This window comes from Notolepis coatsorum (genome assembly GCF_963971535.1).
Source record: "Notolepis coatsorum genome assembly, chromosome: 20".
NCBI lineage: Eukaryota > Metazoa > Chordata > Actinopteri > Aulopiformes > Paralepididae > Notolepis > Notolepis coatsorum.
In genome coordinates, this window is record NC_140184.1 from 44658391 (window position 1) to 44682272 (window position 23882).

Here is a 23882-nt window from a genome sequence, read left to right on the forward strand (position 1 = left end):
TTTGTTTTTTTTTGTTTTATCTTGCAAACTTTAACTTTTTTTGTTCTTTTCTGAATCGTTTTTTGTTGATTTTTGATTGTTGATTTTTTGTTTTGTTTGTTTGTTATATTTTGAAAACTTTAACTTTTTTGAATTAGTTTTTTGAATTAGGGGTAGGTTGCTCTATAAGCCTTCGGCTTCAAACCTATCATTTTCGTTTGTTTATTTGTAAAAAATTTCGAAAGATTATTTGTTTATGTTTATTTATTTGTAAACATTCGGGGGAAAAAAAAGCATTCATTCATTCATTCATTCATTCATTCATTCATTCATTCATTCATTCATTCATTCATTCATTCATTCATTCATTCATTCATTCATTCATTCATTCATACCATTAAAACCTGTTAAGCTGTAGCCCTATTTTCAGAAATCTCGCCTAAAGGTACATGCCTAAGTAAATGGAAGATTGCTCCACTTCTACAAGGCCAATTTGCATGTTCTTGGTATCTAGGAACATCTAGGGACCTGGGGGTATGTATTTCCAGTGTCAGGAATATTGTGTCTGTTACTAGGCTTGAGTAAATTGTAATTAAAAAAGGGAGAATATAAATTATGATTTATTTTTGCATCTGTGCCGGTGAATAACACCATGTTACAATTGTGAGCAAACCGAGTTCATCACTGAGCTCATTCAGCACCATCTTGAGATCAAGTGTAAAAAAAATCTAAGCAAATGAATAAAGGGAAGATGATTAAACAGAAGGATTTGTAGATACAGTAATAAATGATAATCGATTTTAATTATAAATTCATATTTGACCTTGAACTTGACCTTGACCTTATTATGGCCACATCATACATCTATGGATAGGGAAAATGCTCCTCTTTCCAATGGCAGGGTTAAATCTGGATTTAGTCATTTCCTCAATTAGCATTTTTCCGATAAATTCTTATTTTTGGTAAATCTTACAAAACATCAGTAAAAATTAAAATATACACTTTGACTGCTGTTTTGATAGGGTTATGGTCTTTACTTTTGGCAAAAAAAGAAAAATAAATAAAAACAAACAAACCTCTTAACATCCAAGGGCCCACATGTGTGCCCTCATGAGGACGATTCGCAACGCGCCACTTTGCTGACCTCTAGCGGCTCGGGTGTGCATTTCTTTTAATACAATATATAGATAGAATAATAGCCCTATTTGTTGCCTGTCAATTGCCCTTTCAGTTGACAAAATCCATTGAGCGGTTCTCGAGTTACATGCCGATATGTGAGGCGTGCACGAAAGTACACATTACCACCCCCGACCTCCGGGGGCTCTAGCTCCATCAATCTACAGGCTTAACAGGTTAATGTCTACATACATTCGTTCCTGCGTAATCCCAGGCTAAAACCTGTCCCGTTTATATTACATGTTTTCTGTGCAGCATGCACATTTTGTGCGGGTTGCTCGCCTAACACCTATATTATTTCCAGGTCAAAGGTAAACATGACCATAGTAGAATAGTAGAACAGGAACAATAAATAACGTTAGTTGGCTCTGGCAGCACCCAACAGATAACGTTAACGTTACATCCAAACAGCCTGTTTGAAAATACTAGAATCCAACATAGTCTGGTGAAAACGCACCTTATGTTATGGATGGATCGTCACCGTTTGTCCTCTTCATAATAATCTACAATAGTTTGCTCTCTAGGTGATCGCCATTGCCGAACATTATAGTTGGCTCTAGTCTGGGGTGCTCTCAACTCTGTTGTCGGTAACAGATGTTACATGCTCGGCCGGTTTGTGTTACGAATGGAACGTTTTGATGGCATTGATTGACTGAACTGAACTGGCGCTGCTGTGATGGCTGCCTTTCTGATCGCTCCGACGAGACTGTGCTTTATTTTGTTAATTTTTATAGTATTAGGAGTTTTATTTGCACCAACTGTTGGTGCATTATATGTGTATGACCGTCAGTCAATCATTGACATTGGATTAAGAAAAACTTACCGTTTGGATTGCTCTCTGGATCGGATCGCTGAACAGCAGAAATGGCCCGACGAGATCCTTTGTTATGCCGGCCACGGACAAGACAAAAAGCCGCGAAGACGAGGAAAGAGAGCCGGGGTCCGGAACAGACTGAGGTCCAAACGACACAGAACCACATTGCCCAGCATATTGTTGGCCAATGTGCAATCGATAGGAAACAAATTGGACGACATCAGAGCAAGGATCCAATTCCAGAGGGACATTCGGGATTGTAACGTCCTCTGTTTCACAGAAACTTGGCTGAGTCCAGATGTCCCGAACCATGCAATAGAACCGGCAGACCACTTCTTCGTTCTACGAAAAGACCGGACGGCATTAGAGTCACTAAAGAAGAAAGGAGGCGGCATTGCCTTCATGATAAACGAGGAGTGGTGCGATTTAGGCAACACAAAGGAAATGACTAACCACTGCTCCCCAGACCTGGAGTTTATCACGATAAAATGTCGACCCTTCTTCCTCCCAAGAGAGTTAACGTCCATCATCCTCATCGGAGTGTACATTCCACCACACGCGAACACTGAGGTCGCACTTTCAAAACTTCACGACGAGGTAAACAAACTCCAGGCAGCTAACGTTGACGCGGCCATTTTGGTCTTGGGGGATTTCAACAGCGCGCGTCTTAAAAAGGTGCTGCCGAATTTCTATCAGCATGTGACCTGTCCCACCAGAGGCGAGAACATATTAGACCATGTATACTCGCAATTTAAGAATGGGTACAAGTCACAGGCTCTTAGTCCATTCGGTAAAAGCGATCACGCCGCAATTTTTCTTCTGCCTAAGTACAAACAGTGTCTCAAGCGAACGCCGGTGGTCTCGCGAGAGGTTAAGCGTTGGACCGTGACGTCAGTAGAGTCACTCCAAGCAGTGCTGGGAAGCACAGAATGGAGTGTACTCCGTGATAACACAGCCAATATTAACGAATACACCGAAACGGTGATTGACTATGTCTGTACTCAGGTAGAAGTAATAATCCCCACCACCAAAATTAATATCTACCCAAACCAAAAGCCCTGGGTAGACAAATCCGTCCGTGAGGCTCTGAAAGTGCGCACATCAGCATACAACACCGGGCTGGTGACAGGCAACATGGAAGAACACAAGATGGCAAGATACAACGTCAGGAGAGCAGTAATAGAGGCAAAACGGCGTTACAGGGATAAAGTTGAACTTCAGTTTGAACAGGCTGACTCTAGAGGCATGTGGCAGGGCCTCAGAACAATGACAGACTACAAAGGAACCCCCCTCAAACTGAACAGTGACATCTCCTTAGCAAATGATCTCAACTCCTTCTATGCGAGGTTTGAGGCTGTGAATAACAACACCAGCCTACAAACCACGGCAATGGGGGGGGGGGGGGTCTGCTGATGGAGACTCAGTGTTCAGGGTAACAGAGCATGAGGTGAGACGGATCTTTAAAAAAGTGGATATCAGGAAGGCAGCAGGACCGGACGGCATCCCCGGCCGCGTCCTAAAAGTCTGTGCCGACCAACTGGCCCCGGTATTCACTGACATCTTCAACCTGTCCTTGGAACAGGCCGTCATCCCCACCTGTCTGAAGAAGTCCACCATCATCCCTGTACCCAAAAAATCTACGCCCGCTTGCCTCAACGACTACCGCCCTGTAGCCCTCACCTCCATAGCCATGAAGTGCTTTGAGAAGCTAGTGAAGGGCTACATCTGTTCCTCCCTCCCCATCAACCTGGACCCTCTGCAATTTGCATATCGCCCCAACAGGTCCACGGAGGACGCCATAGCCCATGTGCTGCACACAGCAGCATCACATCTGGACAAGAGGAAGGGGAACTATGTGAGAATGCTGTTCATCGACTACAGCTCAGCATTCAATACCATAGTCCCCTCCAAACTCATAGCCAAGCTCAGGGACCTGGGCTTGAACTATGACCTGTGCCAGTGGGTCCTGGACTTCCTGACGGGCAGACCCCAGGTGGTAAGAGCCGGCAACTGCACCTCCTCATCCATCACGCTCAACATAGGGGCCCCCCAGGGCTGTGTTCTGAGCCCCCTCCTCTACTCCCTGTACACACATGACTGCGTAGCACAGCGGAACAACAACACCATCATCAAATTTGCTGATGACACAGTAGTGGTGGGCCTGATCTCTGCCAACGACGAAAGGGCCTACCTGGAAGAGGTAGAGAACCTGTCACAGTGGTGTCAGGAGAACTGCCTCTCCCTGAACGTCAGCAAAACAAAAGAGATGATTGTGGACTTCAGGAGGTCGGGGGTCAAGGACTACAGCCCCCTCAGCATCGACGGGGCACCAGTTGAGAGAGTGAACAGTTTCAAGTACCTCGGAGCCCACATATCCGAGGACTTGACATGGACCACACACATTGACAGTGTTGTGAAGAAGGCACGACAACGCCTCTACTTCCTCAGGCGCCTAAGGAAGTTCCAAGTCAGTCAGAAGATCCTTAGGAACTTCTACTCATGTACAATAGAGAGCATCCTGACCGGCAACATCACCTCCTGGTTTGGGAATAGCACTGCACAAGACCGTAGCAGACTACAAAGAGTGACACGTTCAGCCGAACGCACAATTAGAGGGGGGCTTCCCACCCTCCAGAACATTTACAACAAGCGGTGCAAGGGGAAGGCTAAGAGAATTATTAAGGACTCGAGCCACCCGAACAACTGCCTCTTTGAACTGCTGCCGTCAGGCAAGCGATACCGGAGTCTTATGGCGAGCACAGAAAGACTCAGAAGGAGCTTCTATCCCCAGGCCATCAGGCTGCTAAACGAACAATAATCGCTAAACGAACAATAATCACTATGCAACAACCATCAAATGCACACAGCACACACACCCACACGCACACACACACTCACTCAAACAAACAACACACTGCAGCACCCACTCTCCACACTTTAGACCACACAAACACACTTACACTTTATATTTATTGATAAAGGATTTGCACTACAACTCGTACACCTACTGTGAATTGTACCTAAACTGCACCTCGTCCATTTATGCCTTGCACTATATAGTATTGTATATTAGTACACTGCACAGTATTGTATATTGTATGGTAACTACGTCTACGAACATTGTACATATGTCTAAACTGAACACTGTGACCTCTTTTTTTTTTCTTCTAATTTTTACTATGTTTTTATTTCATACTTATCTTGTCATGCACAGTCTCTGGAGCGCAACAGTAAGAAGCATTTTGTACAAAAGTATTCTGTACTTCTGTATGACAACTATTAAAGAAACTTGAAACTTGAAACTTGATGTGGTGTGGAACCCAATTGCAGTATAGGCCGAGGAGAGGATAGATAGGAGACGGAAGGCGTTGGTTGCTTCTTTCAAAATAACGTGCACTTTATTGACACACAGAGCATAATATGAAAAGAACACTTTGAAAAGGAAAAGAAAAGAGAGACCGTGGTCTCAAAAAACAATATAATCACAACACTAACAGAGTACTCACGACGATGAACAGCAAACAAAAGTAATGACCCAGCAAACAGTGCTGGGCCTACAACACTTAAGTACATGGACTAATTAGAGACAAGAGGATGATTAGTGAATGACACACAGCTGGGGAGATGCCTAAACAGAAAACATAACAAGGTAAATATACAAAACATGACAAGACCAAACGCACATAGATACAACACAAGGAAGACAAAACTAAATTAGACAATGGTGCACAGCACCGACAACAGATGAACACACAACAGATTAGTGATGACAGACAGGACATTAATAAGTACAAGACAACAAAGATGAATACACTGAACTAGGCCACCTGGTGGTTGAGAGCCATAGTTCAGGTATGGGAAATGTCCATGGACAGATGGGGTTTGTGGAGCATGACCGGGGGAGAAATGTCCATGGACAAATTGGGGTTGTGGAGCAGGACCGGGGGAACCGTTACAGGTTTGACTATAGTATTGTTATGATTTACCAGAAGTGCTGAGTCCAATGTAGTCTGGTGAAAACGCACCTTATCATCCATAAGTGTGATAGTTTTGTCCCCTTCATAATAATCTCCAATAGTTCGCTCGCCATTGCATAGGCTGTCCGCAGGCTAGTGGCTACTATTGTGCCCAGCAGTGAGTGAGCAACCCCGCCCCCACAGTCAACTAGCCCAGTTAAAAAGGTAGGCAATACTGCCACCTATTCGATTGTCATTTCAATTCGAATTCACTCAGAGCTACCAGGATTACACAAGAAGGTCCGGCTGACTGTCTAGTATAATAATAAAAAAAAAAGGGTATACTCATTTTTGGCCGCGAAAGCATGGGAGTTCAACGAGTTCAATGAGTTAAAGTGTTTAAAGTGCTCATGCCATCTTCAGTCTGACCTACAATGTGTAACCATGCCCGCCCTACTTCAACTTGTTCAGAGTGGTTCTCCTGTCCTGCAGGGCTGTATTCCATCATGTATACCAGCCAGGGGCGTAACTTACGCCGGGGACAGTGTCCCCGGCATGTTTTCAGAATGCAGTTATTGTACCCCCCACGTTTTACCGTCCAAATACATGGATAATAAACGGACGACCGCGGCGACCGCGCGGCCAGCACTAGGACCACACACAGAAAATTGCTGATTGTCTCTGAGCTGAGTCAACTACCTGTCCTATTATTATGCAAAGAGCAGTAGATGGGGGTAGCATTCTTGCCCTGCACGGCTGCACGGGCCAAGTACCCACTCGCTACTGTATACTCGTCTTTGCATAATAATAGCTCGGGTCGTCAGCCGAGCCAAGGTGTGTTTCCTGTTTGTTTCTCTTGAAAATAATCGTGGTTCATAAGACATGACAAATGCGTGTTTACAGAGTCCATCAGCAAGACATAATCATTTGAAAGATTTGCAAACAAGATACAAACTCATTGCAAATCAAATGCCCACTCTACTGATCTGTTCATGTGTTATAATAATAATAATAATACATTCGATTTATAATGCGAGCACCTGCATTACAATCAAATGACTGATCTGTTATGTGTTATGCACCCGAGTCTCGAGAGGCACTTTATAATAGAAAAAAGACAGTGCAAACATGTATATGTCGCTTACAGTTTATTATGCCTATGCAGCTCGTTTATTTTGACAGAGTTAAATATTTTTCACTAGTATCATTATATTAAATTGCCGGACGTGCAGCTGGACAAGCCCTGGCTCCACGATGACCACCTCTTACAAGAGGCGCCACTGCCTGGGAAAATGCGTATTGCACACCTGGTATTAGAAAAAGAAATTGGGGAAGGGGGGGGCGCCCCCCCTACCCCCCCCCCCCCTGCGACGTCACTGACCACGCCCCCTAATATGTCCCCCCCACCGCTAGAAACAAAGTTACGCCACTGATACCAGCGCTTGTATTCCTATGCCTCTTTGTTCTTAGTTCTGGTGGTTTTTGTTCTGGATCTATTGATGTTTTGTCCTGACTTGTACAGTAGTTGGTTGCTGTATATAGTTGCCTAAAACTAGTTTTGTTTGACATGCAACTTTTGTTTTTTATTCTTGAAGAATAAAGCTCTGTCAAAACAGACATAAAACAACCAATAGTCTTTTAGATGAGCTTCTCAGATTGTAGTTCTGTATCACACTAGCTCCCGCTCAGCGTCTCATTGCATATATCTCACTTCAGCATATATATACTGAATACATTTCAAAATGTACCTTTAAATGCCAGCATTCATCTGGCCACACCCCCATCCGCTTACCTACATAAGCAGGGGTGGTGCCACACACTCATCTCCTTCTCAAATTTCATCACAAGCAACGTGTTGCTCATATGCCCACTTGACGTGGAGAAAAATATTGGTTGACAATGTTTACGAGGAAAGGAAGAACAAGAGATACGTTGACATCATATCTTTATTTTCTCTCTCACTATTTTCGAGAAAATACGGCGATATTGTCTTCGTCACTGGAGTGTCTGGAAGATGGTGATCATTCTAAAATCCTCCACCGGTTTTTGTATTGGGAGCACGCCGCTGCATGCCTCTCAACTGCAGTTCCTTGCTGTGCTGGTTGGGGTGAAACCTTTCAGGACACAGCTGAACTGTAGGACGCGCCGCTGTTGTGAGAAGCGGTGGGTTTCAGGTTGGTGAGTACTGCTTTGCTTGCGGCTCCACTTGTCTGTTAGTGCTATGGGGGCTAACTGACAATGTTTACGAAAACCGGCCCCAGATTAAAGTCTTTTGTTCAGCCTCTTAGGCAACAGCGGAAGACCTTAGTCTGAAGCCCATTTTAGTTAACTAGTGGGCCACGACCATTAACACTGGTGATCCCTGTGTTTTCTGGACGAGTGGATGTTTCTCTGTCACCGTGAGGCCCCATCTTTCATATCCAAATGAGAGTATTCCCTCACGAGGAAATATGGGCATAGATGTTTGTTAGTGGAAGATCTGTGTTCAAGTCAGCTACAGGCCAGTTTGGTATTGTGCTGGCTCCGTCGGGTGTTGGTAAAATCACCGTTGTAAAACTGTGTTAACATCTTGTTTCTCTTTTCTCTTAAAAAGTGAGGAGGGTTTCAGAACGGCGGCCTGTCTGAGTGAGCGTTATATCATTGTGTACAAGTTCAGGTGATAGCTGCTTAGCTTACGTGCTAGTGGTGGCCTACTGTTAGCCAGTCAGCTGTTAGCTGCGGCGCTAGCCTGCTGTGATCACTAGGTGGCCTACCTAGGCTAGGAAACGTTAGCTTGCTGCTATCGGTCAAGGCCCAGCGCGGGGTTGCTCCGGCCCCTCGCGCGCCGCCGCGGTTCCCAACCCCCCTCTCCCTCACGGGTTTCCTGGTCCCACGGCCTGGAATATTGGGCATGTGCACCGCAGAAATTCCCCCGCCATAGAGTACGTCACTGTGCGCGTCTCTGTTGGTAGGACTTCCGTGTGCTGTTCAGGTCCATGTGATGGATCTGTTTCGGGGGGTGGTAAGGGCTCCTCCTCACCAAGCTCCTATTCGGGCCTTCTGTGAGTTGGGACTCTCCTTCCATGTGAGGGAGCCTCCTTCAGAGTACAGCGCCTCCTCCTCAGATTGTCAAGGTGAGTGGACCCTCAAGAAGGAGTCCTACTCTATTGTGTATGTATTCGATTCAATTCGATTATTGAGTGTGTATGGGTTCAGTGCCTCTTCCCCGGAGAGCCATAAAACCAATTTTTTACATGGCTCAAGGTGCAATATATTCTTTTCAATCTGTACAGCTCGCGTGGGAAGTCTCTCTGGGGATTCCTGTCTCCTTCCTATGGGAGGGTGGTGGGATGTAAAAATGTGAATTTTTTTTACCCCCGGCTGTGTAGACTGGGATACATACTGTTGGTGCTTCCTTCTTTTCTATTAAAAAGAGTTGGAGTTAGGAAGTATCACACCCCTCTTGTCGTTCCCCTGGGCGCCTTGGGGATTCAATGACAGGTCTAAATAGCCTGTTCATTGATGTGGGTGTGTCCCGACGCACGTATAGTGCTAGCTCGGGGTGTTCTGTAAACAGGCGACTGACTGGCACGCCTTGGTTGCTTGAGGGTAAAACAGCGTTTTTATAAAGCAACTCGGATGGAGGTTTTTCCTCTTCCGACGACCAAATCCGACGACCTGGTTTGGTTATCGACGGATTCTCGTTCATATCTGGGGGATGATGACGGAATGGATCTGAACATATGTAGAGGGGTCTCACGCCCTGGGGGTGGGCCACCGGGCGCGGTTCGCCCAAACGTCTGGGTGGCGCCTTCTTTTCATGTTAAGATCAACACACATATCTGCCCCTTCTCCTGGAGTAGGCATGTCGGCGTGGTTAGGGCACGGGACTGGTTCTGGTCACGCTGGTCCGGATCAGTTGAACCCGTTGTCCGCCGGGGATGCAGATCTGCTGTTCTGGTACCCTGAGGGACTTGGGCTTTTTTCAGGGGGAAAAATGCCAGGTCGGTCCGGGTGTCACAGGGTTAAGCGCTATGGAGACCCTGGTTGGGTAAATTTTTTTGTCAGCACTGTCGTAATGGCTTACGGCCATGCCAACCTGTACACGCTCGATCTCGTCGGATCTCGGCCGCTACACAGGTTGGTCCTGGTTAGTACTTGGTTGGGAGACCGCCTGGGAATACCAAGTACGGTGTGCTTGGGGCTGGTTCTCCATTCTTTTTCGCTCCTCTCTCATGCATGGCGAAGAGGGGCCTGTTGGGGTGGTCTTTGACCTCCTCTGGTGACCCTGTGCTTCCCGTATCGCCGGGCCCGGTCCGGAGTCATGTTTCGTCGACCCGTAGGCCTGGGTTAACCCTTTTTTGAAAAACTGAAACACTTGTACTGCGGTATAGCCGGTGTATACCCGCAGGTGTGTTTTGGAGTTTTTTTTCTTGAGGGGTTATAGGAACAACCACCGCATTGGGTAACACCAAGGTGGTTGATTCCCTGGTGTGTTGGAGCAGTGTCAACTCCCGGGTTCACCGGTTGAGGGTGCCCCTGCACGTTCATGACGTCTGCCAATCGTGTCAGCCTTCTCTGCCTTAACCCCTCTGGGTGGGTTTTTTTTAAATGGAGGCTTGGTCATGCAACAACGCCAGCTTACGCCCCTTCCGCCGGGGCGGCTGTGTTCAGCTGTCCCCTCTGGCGCCTGTCTCGTCCGCAGTCTCCAGGCTAGGGTTAACAGCCTGTTGCCTGGTTTTTCCCCGGTGCGCTGCCTGCTTCCGTTGGTTAACCTTTTTTGTGTGCTTACGGCCATGCTGACTGCCTGTTCTGCAGGGTCAGTGTTACAAAGGGTCAGATTAAACCGAATATATATATTTATTGCTTGATATCCCTTGTATAATATTTGTATATCGTTTGATATCCCTTGTATATTATTTGTATATATACACGGAATATCCCTTTACCTGTGTACAAACCAGAGTAATATTCGCTCTCCTATTGGACAGCGACCCCTAGGCGCCAACGACCAAGCCCCCAACGGCAAGTTCAAAGGCAACTCTGGGCATGTCGCAACATGCCCAGAGCCTGCGCAGTAATACGAGACAGAACTGAGGTTGGCACTAGATAATTCACCTTACGTATAAATACGGCGCAGGTGTAAACAGCAGTAGTTCAAGTTCAGTGTCCAAGCCTTCACCACGAGTCAACGTGCAGTGAAGTTAGCAACCTTGCATCTAAATAGAGCATTGAGAACCGCATGAGAATAGAATGCTAAAGTGTCAGAGTTTAACGCAGTAACATTGAGTTCGACTTATTCTAATGTGAAGTAATAGTCGATCATTTATAGTGTATCGTGCGGCTACAGTTCTTCAGTGACCAGCATTACCACCGGTTCGTCGTGTATCTAGCTAGTGCACTTATCCAGGCTGGGCGGCCTAAATTCGTGCCCCCACCCGAGGAGTCCTAGGCGAGAACCGTTGGATATGTACACCGGAGAACCTACACCGGCGACTGCAGAACCATTTCTGGTTGGATTATATTGCTTTGGGACCATGACCGCTGGAGAAGAGAACCGTCGATCCCACTGTCGTTTGGGATTTACCCCCGTGAGGATCATCACTCGGGCCGGCCTCTAGGAAGAGGCTGGCTAGCTGTCGTCCATGCTGGCGAGCATACTTGGATTACAACTGCTGCTTTGTCTGCTGATCAAGGGAGTACATGCACTGGCTCCTGTATCTGGAGCCTCGTTATTCCTCGTTGACCCAGACTTTGTACCCGAACATTCCTCTACCCCTACCGGCCTTACACCCGGGAGGGAACCCCCCAGTGTCTCCAGCTGGTACCAGTGTGCCCTATGTAATTGCTATACCACAGGTGGCGTCAGTTTAGACCCATCCTAGTATTCATACTACTCTCATTGACTTATGCTCTTGACTGACTTTACGTGTGTTCTTCGCCATACAAGCGCAAGCCTAATTCTCAATCTGTAACCTAACGTTGCTTAATAATAATAAATACCCTCCAAATAGAACTTTATGTGTCAATGCCGTATTCTTGTGTGGGTGTTCACCATATATATTCATGTACTGTATGGCCAGTAATTAAAGTACATAACTAGTAGTGGTTTAATATATCACAATCTTTAATACAGTCAGGGAATTGTACCCCTCAGTTACAATTGGTCCTTCGAGCCGGAGGGTATCAGTGTAATATTTAATATAATATTGATATTAACCATGGCCAGCGGTGAACACTCCGCAAGCGGTTCTCCCAAGCTAGTCCGCCCGCAGCGCAAACGTCAGCCACCTCCCAATCTGGAGGAATACGCTGTCGTTCTAATACCTAGCTTATCTAAACAGACGTTAAATACGGATAAAGCGGATAGTCAAAGAATGTCAAATCCTATCGACCAGGCGACCCTGCCAGTAGAGACCCCAGTGGGTTCTAACGAAACTGACCAAGCTCACGGGGGGGACCAGGTGGGACATGACATGACTATACCTCCAGACAACGTCAACGGGATAGTCCCCGGAGAGCTCCAGGATAAAGAAAGCGCTCCAGGGACAGAACCCGACACACCACCAGAAGAGAAGCGCGCCCAGGAGATGGACCTTGGGGCGCGCCAGGAGAACAGATCTCCAACGAGCACTGTCAGAAGCCGATCACCTCCGTCAGTGTCATCCCCCAGCGAGGCGGACCAGATACTGGCGCAAGCCTTCATCGCCACCCTGACAGCCTCCACCGAACGCGATCGACTTCAAGCACAGACGTTTAGCGAGCGCGAACATTCTGCAATGGAACAAGAGCGCCTCCGGGCGCAACAATTAAGTGAGCGCGAACACTCTGCCATGGCACAAGAGCGCCTCCGGGCGCAACAATTAAGTGAGCGCGAACACTCTACCATGGAAAGAGAGCGCCTTCAGGCTCAACAGACGAGCGAGCGCGAACAATCAGCAGCGGAACGAGAGCGCCTTCACGCGCAACTCCAAGCGCAAGCCCTTAGTGAACGCGAACACTCTGCAACCGAGCGAGAGCGCTTCCAGGCGCAACAAAGGAGTGAAGACGACGCATAAGACTGGAGACCAGACGCCTTCAGACGGAAGAGAACATTGAAAGAGACCGCGCCAATGCACAGCGCGACGCCGCCAATGCACAGCGCGACGCCGCCCATGCCCAGCGCGAAGCAGAGCGCGACCGGCTGCAGGCGCAGATGATAGAGCAATTGATTGCCAGGGCGACACCCCCTCTCTCCGCACGGAGCTCCCGGACATCATCACGACAAGGGTCTAGGGCACCTTCCCCTACCCGACAAAGCGACCCGGAACCCGGCCAACAGAAGGATCCTATCTACGTCTCCGAACCCCCTCCCCGACCGGTCCATACGAGACCCAGCCACCGGGAAGAACCGGCCTACGCCGCCGAGAGACTGAATAGAAGACTTCAGGACCTAGAAGAGGAAGAGGAAGAGGAGGAAAGTCAAGCCTACCAGCAGCAACGTACTCAGGACCAGGAGGCCCAGTACAGCCCAGACTTCAGCCCTGAGTCACTGCGCTACAAACCCCCAACTCAACTCACGGGTGAGTTTGACGTACAGTCAGCACCGAGGAACAGCACCTGGGTACCCGGCCTCTGGTACCCACCAAGTACCAGCCCACGACAACACGTACGGGGAGACTTGCCCAGGAGGCCTCTTCCCCTACGCTCACCAATGTGCCAGCCATCCATGGCATCGTACCTTGGCACACCGACATTCCCAGACTTTACGCACGAGGACAGAGCACAGTACACGGAATTACGGATGTGCTTGGAGACTATGATGTCCGACGTCCCTGATGAGTCGTACAAATATGCCATCCTCCTCAAGCATCTCAAGGTGCCCAGAGCGCATAATATAGCGCTGGCATATTCCAACTCAAGCACCCCATACTCCGCGGCTCTAGTGGCCCTCGACCAGCGTTATGGACGCATATGGGACTACGTGATACAGGAAATAAGAGATATCGACCGCCTCCCCCCAGCCAAAGACAATAGAGCATTGGATGACCTCTCTATCAAGGTACAATCCCTGGTAGGGATGCTGGGGTCCCAAAAGGAGACAGGGAGATATGAACTATATGCTAACTCTAATGTGGAACGAATACTAGAGAAGCTCCCTCCAGCCTGCCAAGAGTGCTTTCGGCGGCAGAGAGACCACCGTGATCCCGACGGTCCCAAGCCATCCCTCCTAGACCTGGCCGCCTTCCTCGCGAGGGAAGTCAGCAGCCTACGACTGGACACGTTCGTGTGGAGTGGACCAAGCCCAAGAGATGGACCTCGGAGATCTAATGATAACTGCCGGTCGGTGACCGTTATGCACCAAGCCGAGTCAGTGCCGCAGCACAAGAACCACAGTACCCCCCCGACGAAAGGGAAGTGGAAGATTGTATGCCAGTACTGTGAAAAGGAACATTGGCTATCTCAATGTGACACTTTCAAGAAGATGACCGCTGACGAGGTGAGTCAGTGGATCAAAGCCAACCGCCGCTGCTTCCGCTGCGCGCGCAGCCATATGGCAGCCAAGTGCCGTTTAAAGAAGAAATGCAGCAAGTGCGACGGCGCCCACTTGGATGTCTTACATGACAGCAACAAGAAGAAAATCGTACCCCCAAGCAGCTCGAGAGTGAACGTCATGTATATCGACCTGCGAGGAGCGGGAGCTCCCGAGTGCTCTTGAAAGTGGTCCGAGTGATATTAAGCTACGAGGACAAGGTCATGGACACTTACGCCGTCCTGGACGATGGGTCAGAAAAGACTCTCCTCCTCGCATCCGCTGCAGCCCGGCTGGGTCTGCGGGGGAGCGAAGAAACAATGACAATCCGTACTATTAGAAGAGACATGAAGACCATAAAGGGTGAAAATGTCTCCTTCACGATAGCAGCAGTCGGGCAGCCCGAGAAGCAGTATAGGATTACTAACGCCTTCACCAGCCAAGACATAGGCCTGTCACGGTACACCTACCCCATCCCAAAGCTGATGGAAAAATACGTGCACCTACGTCAACTACCTATACCGCTCATCGACGGCGCCACCCCGACCCTGCTCATAGGATCCGACCACGCACACCTCATCGTCCCAACGGACCGGGTCCACATCGGGCCCAGAGGCTGTCCAGCAGCAGTCGAGACCCGCCTAGGTTGGACACTGCAAGGCCCCCTCTCCGGGTCTTCCAACCGACCAGCAGCCACTCGCTGCCTCCACTCAAGAATAAAAGAAGAAGACACCACCCTCTTACAGCACGTCGAGAGGCTATGGACATTAGACGCGATGCCCTTTAAGAATGAAAAGAAACTTGTTCGATCAAAGGAAGACACTTATGCCATAACCCTCCTCGAGCAGAGGACAAAGAGAGTCGAGGTCAATGGAGTGATGAGATACGCAACTCCACTCTTGAGGCGAGAGGGTATGCCCACCCTCCACGCCTCAAAAAAAGCGACGGAGCGATATCTACTGAACACAGAGCGGCGTCTAGCCAAGGACCCCACTCAAGCCACTGCGTACCGCGCTGAGATTGACAAACTAATCACAGCGGGACACATAAAGAAAATTGACAGTCAAGAGGCCGACCAGACGACCGAATCATGGTACGTGCCCCACCACAAGGTCCACCACAACGGCAAGGATCGTATTGTGTTCAACTGCAGCTACCAGATCGGACTACAGAATCTGAATAAAGAACTCTTGCCCGGCCCAACACTCGGCCCCTCTCTACTAGGCGTGTTACTACGTTTCCGCCAAGACAAGGTGGCCATCAGCGGCGACATCAAAGGGATGTTCCTGCAGGTGCGACTAGTGGAAGAGGACAAGCCCTTGCTGCGGTTCTTATGGAGAGAGAGGATCGGGGAACCATCCATCTACCAATGGGAGGTCCTCCCTTTCGGAACCACATGCAGCCCATGCTGTGCTACGTTCGCACTGCAAACACATGTCACAGAAGACCCAGAAGCTGACGAGGAGGTCAGACAAAGTGTAGAGAGGAGTTTCTACGTGGACAACTGTCTGCAAAGCGTCTCGACGCCAGAAGAAGCCGAAGCCCTCCTACTCAAGCTCCGCGCCTCACTGATCAAAGGCGGCTTTGATCTCCGGCAGTGGGCCAGCAGCGACCCTCAAGTACTTCGCAGCCTCTCCCCAGAGACAAAGGCAGCAAGCAGCGAGACCTGGATGGCGACCATCCCAGGTGAAGCACAAGAAATGACATTAGGACTAGTCTGGCGCTTCAAAACAGACTCGCTCCATTACAGATACACACCCCTGACCACGGAGCAGGGAAGGTCGACCCCTCTACCGACCACCAGACGGAGTGTATACAGAACACTCGCAAGGCAATATGACCCGCTGGGGTGTATCCTACCTTACACCACCAGGGCAAAAATGATTGTACGAGAGCTGTGGGACAAGGAACAGGGCTGGGACGACCCCATACCCGACCACCTCGCTTCCACCTGGAGAGAGTGGGAGAAAGAACTCGACTCGATCCAAAATGTGAACATACGCCGAAGCTACTTCCCACCCACAGTGCGGCTGGAGACGTGCCAGATGGACCTGCACGTCTTCAGCGACGCCTCAGAAGTGGCCTACGGCTCGGTGGCTTACTTGCGGGCCCGAAAGGAGGGAGGAGAAATACACACAGCCTTCATCCTGGCTCGCTCAAGGATAGCCCTCCGCAAGCAACAATCGATCCCGCGTCTAGAGCTCTGCGCAGCCCTGGTAGGCGCGCAACTCGCCACGTTAATCCAACGTGAACTCACCATCCCGGTGCAAAGAACAATCTTGTGGCCAGACTCCATGACCGTACTCACATGGATCCAGTCCGATTCGTGTAGATACAAGGTCAGAATCAGGAGTCAGAATCACAGAGATCCAAGACTTAACAGAATCAGCGTGCTGGAGGTACGTGGACACGAAACAGAACCCAGCAGATGTCATCACACGGGGGATGTCCCTAGATGACCTCACACGTCACAATATCTACAGTGACGGTCCTGAGTTCCTCAAGCTCCCGGAAGAAGAGTGGCCTAACCCCACCCCTCGGGAGGCTAGTCAAGAGGAGGCAGAGATCAAGAAATCTATGTTCTGTGGGTTGACGCACACACCAGTCCCCACTGACCCTAACATAGACGACTGCCCCACCCTTGAGAGTGCGCAGTTAAAGACATTCCTGTGGCACCACCCTGAGGTTCCCCCCACTACCGACATTAATGCAGCTAACTACGAAGAAGCAGAACTCCTTCTGCTACAGCGAGCCCAAAGAGACTCGTTCCCCGAGGAGCTAGACTGTCTGCAGGGATCAAAGCCAGTCCCGTCAGACAGCAGACTGCTCCACTTGGCCCCTGAGCGCGACGCCCATGACCTCATCAGGGTGGGTGGTCGTCTGAGACGAGCCCCGGACTTAACGGATGACGTCAAGTTTCCTATAGTCCTCAACAGCCGACACAAGGTCACCGAGCTCATCATAAAGAAATACGACGAGGATGTGCACCACGCTGGGGCAGAGAGAGTCTTCACTGAGATCCGACGTCGCTATTGGATACTGAATGGAAGAGAAGCAGTACGACGCTTCCAGCGGACTCAACCAGACTGTCGCCAGTGGCGAGCACAGCCCAGTATACCCAGGAGGGCCGACCTGCCTCACCGCCACACCCGACCCGTGGCGAGGCTGATAGAGTTGCCAAGGCTCCCTGACTCCCTTGATGACGATCATGACCCACTGACTTTGTAGATTGCCCTACTCCCCACAACAGACATTGAGTAGTTGACAGGACTATTAATCTGTCTTTGCTTTAACTAATTAGGTGCGGACTAATTAGGAGGCGGCTGTTACAAAGGGTCAGATTAAACCGAATATATATATTTATTGCTTGATATCCCTTGTATAATATTTGTATATCGTTTGATATCCCTTGTATATTATTTGTATATATACACGGAATATCCCTTTACCTGTGTACAAACCAGAGTAATATTTGCTCTCCTATTGGACAGCGACCCCTAGGCAGCAACGACCAAGCCCCCAACGGCAAGTTCAAAGGCAATTCCGGGCATGTCGCAACATGCCCAGAGTCTGCGCAGTAATACGAGACAGAACTGAGGTTGGCACTAGATAATTCACCTTACGTATAAATACGGCGCAGGTGTAAACAGCAGTAGTTCAAGTTCAGTGTCCAAGCCTTCACCACGAGTCAACGTGCAGTGAAGTTAGCAACCTTGCATCTAAATAGAGCATTGAGAACCGCGTGCGAATAGAATGCTAAAGTGTCAGAGTTTAACGCAGTAACGTTGAGTTCGACTTATTCTAATGTGAAGTAATAGTCGATCATTTATAGTGTATCGTGCGGCTACAGTTCTTCAGTGACCAGCATTACCACCGGTTCGTTGTGTATCTAGCTAGTGCACTTATCCAGGCTGGGCGGCCTAAATTCGTGCCCCCACCCGAGGAGTCCTAGGCGAGAACCGTTGGATATGTACACCGGAGAACCTACACCGGCGACTGCAGAACCATTTCTGGTTGGATTATATTGCTTTGGGACCGTGACCGCTGGAGAAGAGAACCGTCGATCCCACTGTCGTTTGGGATTTACCCCCGTGAGGATCATCACTCGGGCCCGCCTCTAGGAAGAGGCTGGCTAGCTGTCGTCCATGCTGGCGAGCATACTTGGATTACAACTGCTGCTTTGTCTGCTGATCAAGGGAGTACATGCACTGGCTCCTGTATCTGGAGCCTCGTTATTCCTCGTTGACCCAGACTTTGTACCCGAACATTCCTCTACCCCTACCGGCCTTACACCCGGGAGGGAACCCCCCAGTGTCTCCAGCTGGTACCAGTGTGCCCTATGTAATTGCTATACCACAGGTGGCGTCAGTTTAGACCCATCCTAGTATTCATACTACTCTCATTGACTTATGCTCTTGACTGACTTTACGTGTGTTCTTCGCCATACAAGCGCGAGCCTAATTCTCAATCTGTAACCTAACGTTGCTTAATAATAATAAATACCCTCCAAATAGAACTTTATGTGTCAATGCCGTATTCTTGTGTGGGTGTTCACCATATATATTCATGTACTGTATGGCCAGTAATTAAAGTACATAACTAGTAGTGGTTTAATATATCACAATCTTTAATACAGTCAGGGAATTGTACCCCTCAGTTACAGTCAGTGTGCCAGGCGGTGTACTATTGGGGGGACAGGGCCCGCTCGGCTGAGGGGCCTTTGTCCGAATACGCTGGCGATGTGGGGGGCGGGGTCACTAAGTACCCACCTGGTGGGGTCTTGATGCTGGCATCATGGACTTCTCCGGGTCCCCGTTCCAGGGGGTCCAGTCCCTTTGGTGGGTCTGGGTCTTCCTTCGCGCTCCGCTGCTACGGCCTTGTCACGGGGTTGGGTTTGCCCTTGACCCCGTGATTCTGGGGGCAGTAACGAGGTTGTTCCCTCCGTTCCCGGGTGGCATGCGGGTTGTGCGTGTGTGTAGTCGTGGGGTCAAGCCACGGTCTGCTCACCCTGTGCGTTGAGTTGCTTGAGTGCCTCTTCGCACGGTCGGGTCCGTCGCCCTCCCGTGAAGCCCCCAATAGGGGGGGTGCCCTCCATTAGGGGGGGTCGGGGGGGCTCGGTCCTCCCTGGTCTGATGGTTGTGGGGGGCCTCAGCGGGGTACATTTGTCGAGCTTCTAGCTCCCGCTCAGCTCCTATTATGCAATGAGACGCTGAGCGGGAGCTAGTGTGATACAGAACGTTAGGTTATGACTATAACCAAGTTCTGTTAACACTAGTGGACGCTCAGCGTCTAGACGCCGCTGCGGCCCTTGATTTTTCATTGTGGTGAAATTTGTTGGGAAGGAGATGAGTGTGTGGCACCACCCCTGCTTATGTAGGTAAGCGGATGGGAGTGTGGCCAGATGAATGCTGGCATTTAAAGGTACATTTTGAAATTTATTCAGTATATATATGCTGAAGCGAGATATATGCAATGAGACGCTGAGCGTCCACTAGTGTTAACAGAACTTGGTTATAGTCATAACCTAACGTTAATGGTCTCTCTCTCTCTCTCTCTCTCTCTCTCTCTCTCTCTCTCTCTCTCTCTCTCTCTCTCTCTCTCTCTCTCTCTCTCTCTCTCTCTCTCTCTCTCTCTCTCTCTCTCTCTCTCTCTCTCTCTCTCTCTCTCTCTCATTTCATACACAACCACGTTGATTTTTTATCAATGACTACGTGTACCAGCTTCGCTTTATGTGCTTCCCTTTCCAAAGGCATTCTGGGTGCTGTGTGCCGTTGTCATAACGACAAGGTACCAGCTGGGCAATTTGTATGCAAATGGGATCTGGCTTGGCCTGATATCCCTGCCTCTATACCACAGAACCTGGTTACCATGGGAATGCCCATCTCTTCATTGGGTGAATAAAAAAAAAAAAAAATAATAATAATAATATGTCTATTTTGTAAATGCGTCAGAGAAGTGTGCGGACGACAGGTGCACACAGGGACACTATTCCTGTTGTGAAAAGATAGAGGTGAGGTGTGAGAGGCGTGAGAACGAGAGGTGCAACATGACAGGATGAGTCCAGTGGGGGGTTCAGATTGGTGTATGAGGCGCGACTGATTGCGTCTGTGTTACCTGACTGTGGTGCCGGCTGACAAGCATGGAGGCTCAGGTGGCCCGGGGCTGAAGGCTGTTCTGGACAGGGTCATCTGACAGCCCGGCACTGGCTAGGACCACAACCACGCTGTCCCCCCCCCCCCCCCCTCGACTGCACCACACACAGATGAAACTCCAACCTGCTTAAGTAAACAGAATGCTAATTCAGGAACTTGACATTCCTATCATTGTCTTTACTTGATTACAATTGTATGCGTCGTGTCGGGTTGTGTGTCACAACAGGACTTGACTAGTTCTGGAAAATGTGGTGTGGTGTGCATTGGAAGGGTGTTTATGTTTATGTTTATTAAAGGATCCCCATTAGAGACACATGAAATAGCCTTTAGTCTTCCTGGGGTCCTGGACAAAACAAATACAATACAGATGTACAACAAAAAATATGAATAAAAAATAAAAACAAAACACAAATTAAAAATGTATTCAAATATACAAATTCACATTATAAAATCTAACATTCCAGTCAAACAAAAAAAAGATAAAATACACAGATAACAGTTACATACTTGACAAAACACAAATAAAAGATTTATACAAATATACAAATTCACATTATAAAATCTAACATTCCAGTCAAACAAAAAAAAGATAAAATACACAGATAACAGTTACATACTTGACATGTTTGCAAGATATCTGTTAATATTTGTTTTGAAAGTAATTTTCTTATGTATTGTGGATGAGATGTTTTTTGGCAGAGCATTCCAGAGTGCTATTGACCTATTATATGCCAGTGAGTTTGAGAACATTTGATTTTGGTGCTGATTTTGTTCTGATGTTACCAGAAGCCCAGGGTGGAGGGAGGGTGGAGTAAACGTGTTGGAATGTATGTGTGAATGTATGTGTGTGGGGGGGGCATATCAAATGTGTCACATGATCAGTCACCATGGTTTCCATTACACTGTGTGTCTGTGAAGGTGGCTGATCACAGCAGACACTTTAGTTTAGCGCCCTGTCATGTCACTTGGTCTCATCAGTCTGTCAAGACGTAGCGCTCGTCCTTCTTCTTCCTCTTGGCCTCCCAGCAGCCCCCGCAGACCGCTTCATCTTTACGCACCGCGGCCTCACCGTTTCATCACCGGCTTGAACTTAATGGGAAATAAAAAAAAAAGGGGGCCATGAAAGAGGAAACCTGATCCTGTTTTGATTGATGTGGACATACACGCTGTTGTTGTTGTTGTTGTTGTTGTTGTTGTTGTTGTTGTTGTTGTTGTTGTTGTTGTTGTTGTTGTTGTTGTTGTTGTTGTTGTTGTTTTCCCCTTCAATTATTTCCCCCCGTTATAAATATCGGTCTCTGCAGGCAAGCACCAATCATGTTGTTGTTGTTGTTGTTGTTGTTGTTGTTGTTGTTGTTGTTGTTGTTGTTGTTGTTGTTGTTGTTGTTGTTGTTGTTGTTTGAGTAGTTAACTGGTGTGTGTTACAGGAGCCGCATCCACCACTCCTCTGTCTTCCTCAATGTCACCGTGGAGGAGTGACAGGGAGGTGGTACTGGGACAGGTTGAGTGGAGGAGTGACAGGGAGGTGGTACTGGGACAGGCTGAGTGGAGGAGTGACATGGAGGTGGTACTGGGACAGGTTGAGTGGAGGAGTGACAGGGAGGTGGTACTGGGACAGGTTGAGTGGAGGAGTGACATGGAGGTGGTACTGGGACAGGCTGAGTGGAGGAGTGACAGGGAGGTGGTACTGGGACAGGTTGAGTGGAGGAGTGACAGCCAAGTCAAGTCAATACATCAAGTGATACATCAACAGAGAAACTCTGAACTAAGCATATAGGCATTGATACGAGGGTAACAGGTGAGGCTCTGCTTTGAATTAAACGCACATACTGTACTGATGAACATAGCAGCTGCCTCTCCTTGCTCCTGTGTGTGATGTTTACATCAAAAGAAGCGGGGGGGGGGGGGGGGGGGGTTACTGCTGTCCTGACTACTAAACAAGACAATCACTGCTGTGTGTAGCTGCTATCTGTCAGTATTAACCGCTGTCTAGACCAGGGGTTCCCAAAGTGGGGGTTGCGACCCCCAGGAGCAGGTAGAAAATTGACGGAAAATCCGTCGTGATTTGGAATGAAATTGACGGAGAACTTTAATCCCTGGGTATTAATCGAAGGAAACGAAGAAAAAGCTGTCAAATTCCAGCATGGTTATTAATGACACCAATGGCAAACAGTGGTTAACGGTCTTTATTAGTGTTTGCGCTGTCCAGCAATCACTGTGTACATGTCTGTCAGCCTGTCGCGTATTTCTCCCAGGCGTTCACTCGGCTTAGTCCACTTTTCCACATTTCATGGGGGTGTTTCATGACCATGGTTAATTACGGGCGGTTCTATATGCAAATACGTAAAACCGTGCACGAGCGCGGAGTGTAGAACAAGTGGCATTTATCAACACAGAGTGTGCGTAGAACCTGTGTACGCACGTGTAACCAAGGTTTCAGATTCATAACTATTTAGTCATGGGAACATAAATAGTTAATGCCATTGAATAAAAACATAAATAGTTATTGCTATTATGTAAGGACATAAGTAGTTAATATTATTGGGTACCAAGTCCTTTGAATTACAGCACTGCCCTTTAATTTACTTCATGACGTGAGATAGATATCACGACAGCCACGCCTTGCTTTACAGCAGGTGAGTCTTGCACAACGCGCAGATGACACACACATCCACGGAGATGACGCAGCTGTACGTTGCTGCTGCCGAGATGAAATAGCATGATAAAAACAGTTATCAAACAGTTATAAAAGATTCCCCCAGTTGCAAAACCGAAGAAGCGTTGCAGTTAGAGTAGCCTGCGGTTTTGGTGAGTTTCATCAACATTGTGCTGTTCATTTGTCGAATATGCAAAATGGTTAGCTTCATGCTACAAGCTAATAACGTTAAGCTAATTAACGTAGCCTCATTCTGAGTCATGCTTAGGGTTGCCACCTTTGACTAATAGAAATAAGGGACACCGATAATCGAGCATGCGCGAGAAAATATTTTGGGCGGTTTTGGGGCGTTTTTTGGGCGAAAATGTCCGGATTTTGTCACTATTTATTTTTTTACTTTATTTCGGTTTTAGGGTTAGGGTTACTTTATTTCGGTTTTAGGGTTAGGGTTAGGGTTATGTTATTTAATTATTTTGGGGAGCCAGCCCCCCAAACTCCTGAAATGCATAGAAATCTATGAAATCTAAATAAAACAATCTATGACATTTATATTAACACTATGATCGCCGGGGACGAGTTAAGACGTCATTCCTAGCCATGCTCATTCTGCCGAAGACGCCGTAACTCGTCTTTGATGTCAATATTTCAAAAATCTGTGAGC